Source organism: Macrotis lagotis, chromosome 6, assembly GCF_037893015.1.
Source record: "Macrotis lagotis isolate mMagLag1 chromosome 6, bilby.v1.9.chrom.fasta, whole genome shotgun sequence".
NCBI lineage: Eukaryota > Metazoa > Chordata > Mammalia > Peramelemorphia > Peramelidae > Macrotis > Macrotis lagotis.
In genome coordinates this window covers 172,619,812-172,631,440 of record NC_133663.1, presented here as the reverse complement: position 1 = coordinate 172,631,440, position 11,629 = coordinate 172,619,812, and positions in this window count along the sequence as shown.

Here is an 11,629-nt window from a genome sequence, read left to right as displayed (position 1 = left end):
CTGCTGTGGAAATGGAAAAACACAGTCAGCTTCCTAGGGGTTACTCAGGTACTCTATGTTTACTCTTTTTGATGTTCAAGAATGTTTTCTCTTAGTTAATATCAAAAGACAGTGAAAAGGGGGAAAATAAACCAATGTGGAATTGAACAGTCTCTAATAGCGCTATATACATATATATATATATATATATATATAAAATTAAAACTAATATTCTTCTATTCAGTAGTAAACTGAACATTGACTACTAAAATGGTAATACATCTGCCTATTATTTGTAGTCACTTTTTTAATGTAGTATATTGTCTAACTTTATATTGACTTGAAACTTGGATTCCCAAGAATTGGCCTCTATTTTTAAAAGTAAGCCTGAATGCTTGCATTAATCTTTTGGTATTATTGTTAAAGGACCCCTGATAGTGTCTTCCCTGCTAGTTATCAATGGATATCAAATAGCTGTCTAGCACCAATTAAATAAAGAAATGTGCATTACTAAAGTGGCACGATAAGATTATTGGTACATAAGTTTTATCCCTAAAGTCTGGGATCTACTCTTCCAAAAGTACAATTCAAGGAGAATTAGGTTCAAGTTTAGAGATCAAATGTGTTAAAATCATGACTCCATTTCTAGCTAAATGGAAGTCTAATTCTCTTTTTTGTGGAGTGTTCAAGAAGTTACTCTGAGGTGTAGTTCCCCACTAGGAACCTCACTGAGGCCTGAACCTGAACACTTCTCTCTATATTTAGTTTGTTTCTTTTCTGTTGTTTTTTTTTTTTCAGTTCCTAGATGGATGCGTTGATTTGGTTCAACCTCTCCAAAGACATGGTCAACCAAGAAGGGAGGAGGGAGTGTGATGCAGTTGTCTCTCCCTCTGAAGTTACCTACTTCCCTCAGGAATAGATACAAAAGAATATAAGGGGTATACTTTCTAAAAGTAATCTGAAAAGTAGACCCCCAAAGAAGTTTTTGAATGGTTCTAATTGAACTTACTTATCTTAACTGCCTAGGCCATAGGCCATTTAGCTAATCTCACATGAAATAATAACCAAAAATTTTGTCGATATAAGCTTGAGAATAATACCCCATTTTATCAGAGGTCATTTTCATTACCTATAAAATAAAAAAGATTGAACTAGATGATCTGTAAGAAACATTAAACATTTAATATTTCTATGACTATTTTTTCAGTATTTTCTATTCTATCCAATGTGCATCATTATTGAAGTCACATCGCATAATTTTTCTCCCCTAGAAGTTTACAAATATTAATTATTTGATATAGTTCAATTAAAAATGATCTGAATATATATTAAAGTGGCAATACCAAGACACAACCAGATTATCTCTTGAATTCCTGTCCTTAATGAGTTTAAGAATTTGCATTTTACTTAATAGGAGAAAGGAGAATACAAAGGGATTTGGGACATAGCACATATAAATAAATAAATAAATTCAAATATTTTCAAAACAATATAAAGTCATCTTATGTAAGAGAAAGCCTTAATTATTCTATCCTCTGTCTCATTAGTTCCTAGGTCCTTATGAAACATGAAAATACATTATTTTAAAAGAATCAAAGATTCAGGTAATACAAAGGATGGACAAGTAGATGATGGTATAATTCAGTAATATTTGGATAATGGAACTATGAGCTATATTGTTATAGATCATGAAATGCAATATATTAAATGATGCAGAATTGTAGATCATCTAAAGAATAAAAGAAGTGTATGAATGGTGTATGAATTAGGCTAACAGACTCTTCATGAGTAATAACTGCAAAAAGTAACATGACATATATATATATATGTATGTATATATATACACATATATATATATGGCTGGAAAGTAAGAAGAACTTGCAACATATCAAAAGGATAAATGATAGATCAAAAGGAATAGAATGATAGAAGATATGATATGCTGCACTAGTTTTCAAGGTGTTGGGTGGGTTTGTATGTATTTATGCATGTGTGTGTATATATATATATATATATGGGTGTGCTGATATATGCATACATTGGCTATGTATAATATACATTATATATACATGCATATGTGTTCAGAGACATAAGCACATGGATATGTGTGTGTCCATTCATGCATACATATATATGCATTTGTGCACATATGTGTTATATATATATATATATATATTTAAAAGGATGAATTAACTACTTAATTATCTCACCTCAAAAATAAGGTGTAGGATTGTCTGAGAAGAAAAAACAGAATTCACTTTAATACTAATCAATTTTGAGAAATTATTAGAATATTATTCTTCTATAATTGAATGACAGCATCAATCACTTATTTTTAGACAGATGAATCATCCTATCCCATTAACTTCTTTGCCTAGGTCTGGACATATTACCATATAACACTAGACTGTGTGTCTACCACCCTCTCCCTCCCAAACTCGTGACTTATGTCTTCTCTTTCTTTCTATGGGAGTAATCCAATAAAAGCTATCATAATTTCAAGAAAAAAAATGGAAATTTTGTGTCTAATGATTTCATTCACTATCTCTATATCTCATCCCATCAGAACTTCCTTGGTTTTCTATCCTTTCCCTATGTGTGTTGTTTCCCTGAACTTAAAATGAAAACTCCTAGAGGGCAGGTTGGTTTCACTTTTGTATTTATATCTCCTCCCTCTAATACAGAGATTATTACAGTAGGAACTTAATGAATAATTTTTCATTTGTTCACGAAGCATCCTTAACCCCATATTCATTGCTCTTAATTTTAGAATGTAAGAAGAAAATAAAATTTAGATATATGGAAAATATTGGATATAGAGCTCTAATTAAAGAGTATTAGTATAAAATTTCTCAAATTGCTAGACTCCTATTGGGCCTTAGTGCTTGACCTGCAAAATAGATCTAATCAGGTTACCATGTCTATTGACAAGAAGAAAAACATCTTCATCAGTCTAGCAGCTACATATAAATGTGGTCAACCAGTGACAATTACAGTAACTTTTGAGATTTTGAGAGAAGGCTGATAATATAAAGATATTTTAGATGTTAGTGAATTTAATAGATTCATTTTCTTTGAAGATAAACTAACAAAATTGTTGTATTTTCAAGTATATGCTAGTCTGAAAGCAGTCAGCTTATGTGACAATTCTGCAGACTCTGTCAAAAATGAGATCAAATAGTATCTCAGCAAGATGTGCAGACTCCTAAGAATAAAGGAGTGCTCACCAGATGATCATATGTAAAGAACCTTTGAGGATAAAGACTTCCAGAATTTAGTGTTCACTATCAAAATTTTGTGAAGAATTATGTCATTTTTGCTAAATCTGGAAATTATCTGACTCATGTTTATGTGACTAGGAGGTTCTAAAGGGGGAAAACAGCCAAAAAAAGTCAATCTTGATTGCTCTTTTCAAACTCATTTGAATTAAAAACTTTTAAGACCTTGATAGAATGCCTCATCTATTTCCAGTGTTATTTTGTGAAGATCCAGGAAAGACCTTTTTTAAAAAAATCTGTTATGTATGGTACCCAAGATGACATATGAACAGTCTTATCCCAAGAGAACTATTTTCATCAGACATCTATTTCATTTGCCAGAAGAGGACTTAATGATATTTGGATATGCTATCTACTATACAGATTTGAATCTTGTTTTTAAAATGTGATATCTCTAATAAAGTTTAAGACTATAATAAAGTCACGTTCAAAAATAACCTTAGAAAAATCAGTTGATATATGTTTACCAGCTTTAAAGTGCATCAATGACATTAAGGAATCCTGACTCCCTTAGGTACCTTAGTCTTGAGAGTTTAGTTTCTGTTTTCCTTTCTCAAGCTTATGAAACTTCATTAAGTTGATACCCATAGAAAGTAATCTCTGACATACAAGGAGATGGAACTATATCACGCAAAATTATCAGACAACATCTAAGAATCACTGACAGAAACAGGGCACAAACCCCTGTCCTTTGAATTTTGATTCTAAGGCTAGGGATACTTCCATTGTGCTCATATGTCTGCAATCTCAGACATATCATTAACAATGAAGAGCAAACAAACAAAAAGAATTCAGAAGCAGCAACCTAAAATTTGTAATAAAAAAACCCAAACAGTAGAAGAAAACAAAATAAAATTTTGTTTTGGCTATAAAACAAACAATTTTGGGGAGTTAACAAAACTGAATTATGGGGAAGAAGCACTAACTCCATCTTAGAAAAGAATGATATGAAGGAATCTGCAATAGACACAGAAAAAAGATCATTATCTAAATAGGAAAAAAGACAATCAACCATTCATTAGCAGATGAACTACTTACTAAAATTATAGTTTATCGATGCACAACTGATAATATTTGGATAATATGACAGCGTTGCATAATGGTTGTGGAGTTAAGAAGTATTAGGTTCAAATCTGTTTCTAATAAGCTATTGCATATAAGATCGTGGGAAGTCAATTACCCCCTTAGTGCCATTTTACATTTTGAAGATTATAAATTACAGGTAAATTCCTCATCTTTACAATTCATGAGATTCTTAAGACTTTAAGCCAGAAGGAAGTGATCTCAGAAGTGAGCTAGTCCAATTGATCACGTTATAGATGAAGAAATTGAAATTCAAACTGAAACAGGTTGTGATTTACCCATGGTCTCTCACTTAATAAGTAAAGGAATTGAAAACTGGGGGCAGCCAGGTGGTAGAATAGATAGAGTAGCGGCCCTGGAATTCAAATCTGGACTCAGATCCTTAATAATTGCCTAGACAAGTCACTTAACCTCATTGCCTTAAATAAATAAAATTTGAAAAAATAAAAATAAAAAAGAGTTGAAAACTGAATTGTTGAATGTGAATCTTCTGATTCCAAAGTCAATGTTATTCTTCTGTGGTGGAAGGATTTACAGAGCAGCAGTTAACCAATACTGACCCTAAGAGACATTGATAGTAATAACACCAAATAAAATATAACACCTAAATGTATCTAGCAAAAATGCAAAGAACATGGTTATTGAAGACTAAATAATCTTTTAACACTTCAGATCAAAATGGAAATGGATTAGTATAAATAAACACTTCTGATTTCTCAGTGCTAGAAATGCAAAGAACTCATAGTAGCAATTATACCTCTCAGAGACCAATATAAGAGAAACTCCTAGACTGGTCTAAAAAAAAAAAGATTGGGGGAATCTTTCTTCTTTCTTGTCAGGAAGACTTCACATGTTCAACCTTCTTTGTTTGCTATTTGCTCCCCAAATGATCACTGAATAGATGATGATTCCAAAGGACTTTTGAATGCAAATATCTCAATTAGGAAAGAACAAGATTCCACCATTGATAATGAGCCTGATTGATTAATTGGTTGCTAAAAATATTCACTTTTCTTACCGGTGTTTTGAAATAACTAAATAGCAATTTTGTTACTTGCATTCTTATGACAAATGATTCTGATTGTATTAAAGATGTCATTTCCTGAGCTGAACATTTTTTGCCCTGCTTTGTTGCTTTGTATTTGCATTTGTTAATTTTTATATTGCCATGAATTGAAATTCAGTATAAAATTTTATTTGAGCAGTAGCATGAATAAAAATATTTTAAAATATTAATTAGGCATTGAGATAATGAGACTTTCTCTTTTTTGGGGGTCTATCATTTGTTCTGAAATAGTGTCAAATATTCCTCCCAAACTGCACTGTGGGTTTTGCAAATAAAATGGGATACAGATTTCTGCATGGGTGTCTTTGTTTTTTAAAGTACTGTCTTGTAAAGAAAATTAAATTAATGAATTTTAGTTCCATAATCCTGTTGTATCCATGTATCTATTTGTGTGTATATGTACATGTATATATATATATATATATATATATATATATATATACATATATATGTATATATAGGTGTTTGTCTGTCTGTGGGTATGTGTGTATATACATACATATTATCTGAATATATATTCATTGAATTACTGCTGTCCAAGCTAGATGCCAATTTCAGTACCTAGGTTGTTTGGAGTTTCATATGCCACCAAAATTATATTTATGTAGGAAGTTTAACAATACATTTATTTTGGGAGTTCTTGAAGGCTGCTATAGGGGAAATTAAGTCATCAGCACATTAATTGTGGTAAATGACTGATTAAAGCGCAAGAGTCACATAAAAGCATCTGAAAAATGGAAAAGGAGGGAAAAGTTTTATGTGTCTAGACTTTCTTCCTTTATATTGACTTTCTTCCTTAATCTTAGAGTAGTAGACTTGTCTTTTGGACAATCTTCTTACCAGGTCAGGTGCCATTTTGAAGAGAGAGAGAGAGAGAGAGAGAGAGAGAGAGAGAGAGAGAGAGAGAGAGAGAGAGAGAGAGAAAGGGAATATTGGAATGAGGAGCATGACACATCTAATCATATTGCTGCTGCTATGATACGTTAGAAAGTGAAATTGGAGTTTGCAGGGCTTAAATATGGATGCATATGCATGAATGTGAAGGTATTTATTTAACATTTGCTATTTGTGAGGCTCTGTGCTATGTTTTGTGGCTAAAGTAGAAAAATATGATAGTTCCTAATCTAAATGAGCATATCATAATGGGAGAGAAAATTCATATAGGTAGTTTTTAGTTACAAGTCAAATTATTATGTTTCACCTGTCTTGGGATATAGTGTTCAAGAAGATAATAATTTATCTCCTTTAATATTATTTCTTTTATTAAAATGTATTTATTTAAGGCAATGGGGTTAAGTGACTTGCCCAAAGTCACACAACTAGGCAATTATTAACTGCCTGAGGTCACATTTGAATTCAGGTCCTCCTGACTCTATGGCCAGTGCTCTATCTACTTTGTCATCTAGCTGCCCTTTAATATTATTTCTTCTGCTTAAACTGGCCATGTCTGATACCTGCAGCATTGATTGTTACTTGGTTATTTAAATTATGTCTGACTCTTCATGACCCCTTCTGAGATTTTCTTGCAAAGTTACTGGAGCACTTTGCCATTTCCTTCTCCAGATCATTTTACAAAAGAGAAAATGAGGCAAAACAGAGATAAATTACTGCTTAATTAGACACACACACAAACACACACACACACACACACACACACACACACACACACACACACCACACACAAACAGAGTAACTGAGGTCAGATTTGAATTCTGGAACTGAATCCAGTCCCAGCACTCTATCCACTGAACCACTGAACTGTGATGTTGATGGTAAGAACTTTCTCCAAGTCTTTAGTAGCTATAGTTGCTGAGAGAACAGTTTGTAGATCACATATACATAAAGATTAAATTAGATCATATATACCTAAAGATTAATTAAGGTGATACCTCTAAAAGATGGAATGGAAACTTGGGTGGTGGTCAGAGGGTCTCTTGGATTAAGAGGGGAAGCCTGCCCAAGATGGTTTCAAAGTTTTGATGACTTCCTATAGTTCTACTATGTGAATGTACCTAGGAAAGTCAACTAACTCAGAGAAAGCAGCAATAAAAGTGAAAAAAAAATACTTCTCTCCTGTGTCATCTTTGCCTCTCAACTCACACTCTAGACTCCAAAACATGCAACCTTTTCCACCCTGATGTGCTACCCCATATGTATAGGAAACATGAATGGGATCAAGAGAATGAAAAGAAAGAAATTAGGCTTAGGGCTATGTCAAGTGACTCCTAATGAAATTTTAATTTGAAGGTTGGTAAATTTGAAGAAAATGTTTCAAAAAAAGGATTATGGTAGAGCCATAATTCAGTCACATCTCATTTATTTTTCCTAGACTACATTTTTGAATCAATCTATCAAGAGGATTAAATCTTCTTTCTTAGTAGTGTCCATAATTGGATAGAGAGAAATTTATGAGGTAATTGATTAGTGCCATCTGGTGAACAGTGGGAATATTGCAATTTATCAGAAAGAGAGCCCATGCTCTTTGAGCATTTTTTTAAATCGTTTTGCTTCTGATGAGTTCAGAGTCATCTGTTGATCATTTTAAATGCATTATTCTCATGTTGATAAATTAATTAAGCAACATTGCTTTTCTATAGACCTGAAGAAAGTTGGTTATGAACCAAGGATCACCTGTGTTTTATGGTTGTTTCTCAAGTGTCACTTAAGACTCTAAAATGACATTTGTGTAACCATAATAGCTGATGATTTTGTAATCTGGAACACGTAGGTAAAAAAAGTAATTCATATTTTTTCTAGGTTCTTTTTGTATTGCTGCTATCAAAAAATAGCATTTGTCTTTGGTTCTGATTCTGCCTGGATCAATGTTTTTAGTCAAAATGGAAAGATCTTTTTCTTGACATAACAGAGAATATGAACCACCTTTGAAATATTGGCATTTCTTTGAGTTTTTCTTTAATAATTTTGAAAGACTATTACCTTAGATACATTATTATTTGTAGCACTAGCACTATATTTTATCTGGGTACAAATATAAGCTTGATCTATAGATGAGATTTATTTATAGAATTTTATGAGTGAGGGCCATTAATGAAATTTTGACTGTAGTATTCCAATTTAATAACAAAAACAATTAATTTATCACTCCACTTTCAATATACTTCTCTGACCCAAATAAAAAAATAGTGATAATCTCGTGTATTTGTGGCTATAACCAAGTATTTAAAACTTGCTCAAGTATGCTAATTTATTTGTTTTCTGTAACAAGTCCATAAGAAAGACAGGACAATTCTAGCTTCATATTTTCAGATTAAAAACAACATCAACAACAACAAAAACTGCAGTAACGGGGGTGGCTAGGTGGCATAGTGAATAAAGCACAGGCCTTGGAGTCAGGAGTACCTGGGTTCAAATCTGGTCTCAGACACTTAATAATTACCTAGCTGTGTGGCCTTGGGCAACCCACTTAACCCCATTTGCCTTGCAAAAACCTAAAAAAAAAAAGTACAGTAACAACAATAATTTGAAACTCAAAGAATTTATTCTCCATGACAGCTCAAAGACTTCAACCAAGTCTTCTAATTTCCAGTCCATTTCCCTTTCTACTCCACTACCAGCCGCTTCTAAATATCTGAAGTACCAACATTTAAATCAATAAAATACATTCCAGTACATATTAAATAAATACACAGCTGTAAATCCTTTGGGTAAACAGATGGCACATGACATTCATTCTACTTACAGAAAACTAGAGGGGAACATTATAGAGTGCAATTGAGGGGCCATTAATTGGTCAAAGGAATAGTGAAAGCTTCCCTCAGAAATCACACTGGTATTTTCTTGACTAATGAATCATTCTTGTACCTCTCCTAAAATAGCTTAAATTATTTGGTATACAAAACATCTCTTGAGTTTTCATAGAGATTACTGGAAGGAGAGTCACACAAATGAAATGACAAAAGCTTTGGTTTTGTTGTCACATACCTATTTCTTTGAAAAATTAACAAATATATCAATTTTGCCTCTGAAGTTCACTACCTTTTAAAACTGTTTTTCTTCTATTTTATTGGATGTTCTCCCTATCTCTTATAAAAATAGTAATAAAATATATTAACTATTATTATCCCTTATTTGTTAGACTATTTTTCATTAATTCTGGGGTAAGTTTTCTAGGGATCTTTTTTCCTCCCACTCTCATTCTTTTCACTTTCTTTTTTAATTTAACCCTGTTGTTCACATCTGATATATTCTTAAATTTTTGGCCATGCATGACACTTCTCTTTCTCCTCTTACATTGCTAGTTTTTCTTTTTAATCTGTTTTGATGGTTCAGTTTCCTCCAAAATTCTGTCTCTAGTCCTTGTTGGTTCTCTTCTCTTTTTATGCTTATTCCTTTTGAAATCATCAATTTTTATGTGTTTATCTTTTCTATGACAATCACTCATATCTCTGTCTCTGTTTCTGTCACTAACCTGTCTATGTCTCTTTGTCTGTCTTCCTCTCTGATTCATCTATCATTTCTTTATATATTTCTCTCATATCTATCTCTATAGCTTCAGATAAATATATAAATGATATTGATACAGATATAGATATAAATTTTCACTCTTCCCTGGATTTTATATCATATCTTTAATTGCATATTGGATATTTCAAATTAGGTATATAATATATGCCTTGAATGTAGAAAGTAGAACTTCTCTATCCCTTCAAAACTCAAACTTTTTCTATACTTGCCTGTTTCTGCTAAAGGAACCATTATTCTTCCAGGTTTCCAGTTTCAAAATTTAGCCAGTCTCTTCTTTTATTCTCTCTTACCTCAATTATCTAGGCAATTGCTAAAGCTTTATGTTTCTTCCTCCATAATATCACTTGCATCTGACCTAATTACCATGTTAGTTCTGGTGCTTATTACCTCTGACCAGGATTCAGTTAAGCAGTCTTCAAATTTGTTTGCCTATCTCAAGTTTCTACTTCAGTCTACTTTCCATGTAACTACCAAACTAATTTTTCTTAAGGAGACTTGTACTGTGTTAATATCCTATTCAATCAAATCTATTGTTTTGCATTTATGACTAAAATTAAAACAATAATAATCCTCTATTTAGATTTTAACATCCTCATGATCTTGTCTCATCATTTTCATTTTTAATATGCCATTAAGTATTTAAGTAAATCATTAAATATCAATCCTTTTCCCCATCCTTGAATCAGTCAAGGTGATATTCTTTCTCTTCTTCACTCAGAAGAATCTACCCCCTGCTTTTACAATCACTGAGTCTTTTACCTTCCCTTTTAACATCTATATTTAACTACTTTTATTTTTATTTTTTGTATTTATTCTAAGTATACTTATGGCTTTTTTGTCTTCTTCCTGGAAATGTAAGTTCCTTGAAAACATATATTTGTATAGTATTTGTGTTCTTCACCTCTAACATTATACTTTGTATACAGTAAGCACACAATAAATCCTTATTGATTTATTCTATATGGCAGAGAGAAAAAGAACAAATGAGAGAGAGAGAGAGAGAGAGAGAGAGAGAGAGAGAGAGAGAGAGAGAGAGAGAGAAGCAAAGAGAATAAGGAATAGAAAAACAGAGAAAGAGAGAAATGAGAGAGAATGAGAGAAACAGAGAGAAAGAATGAGAGATAGACAAATGAGAGAGATTTGGAAAAGAAAATTTTAAGCTAATTATGGAGAAGTAGAATTGAAATGTTAATTGATATTTAATTAAAAATAAAAGTAAAGAGGTACTGTGTCACTAGGGCTAGGCTTGGAATCACAAAGATATGATCAAGGCCTACATCTGATACAGATAAGATAGGTAAATATTCAAAGTTACATTAACTGTTCCTGTCAACTTTTTAACACTGGGTTTTTGAATTGCAATTTACTTGAGAGAATTTCCACACCAATGAAATCACACAAAAGCAGCATAATAGCCAATATTCATAAGAGCAAATTAACATTTCCATAGCATTCTATGTACATTGACTCATTACATATATATATAAGAACCTCTTGATTAGTAAGCAATGTTTTTATTTTGTATAACTTTTTCCATGTTATCAATGAGTTTCTTTATTCATATTTATACAGCTAGTAGTCCTAAACACAGAATTTGAACCTAAGTTTTCCTGACACCATAACCAGAACACTACAAAATACCATTATGACTCCCTACCATATAGTCGCATAGGATGTTAGTATGGGTTCTTTGTTTTATTATAGGTTTTATTTATTTGTGCCATTAAGTGCATCACCA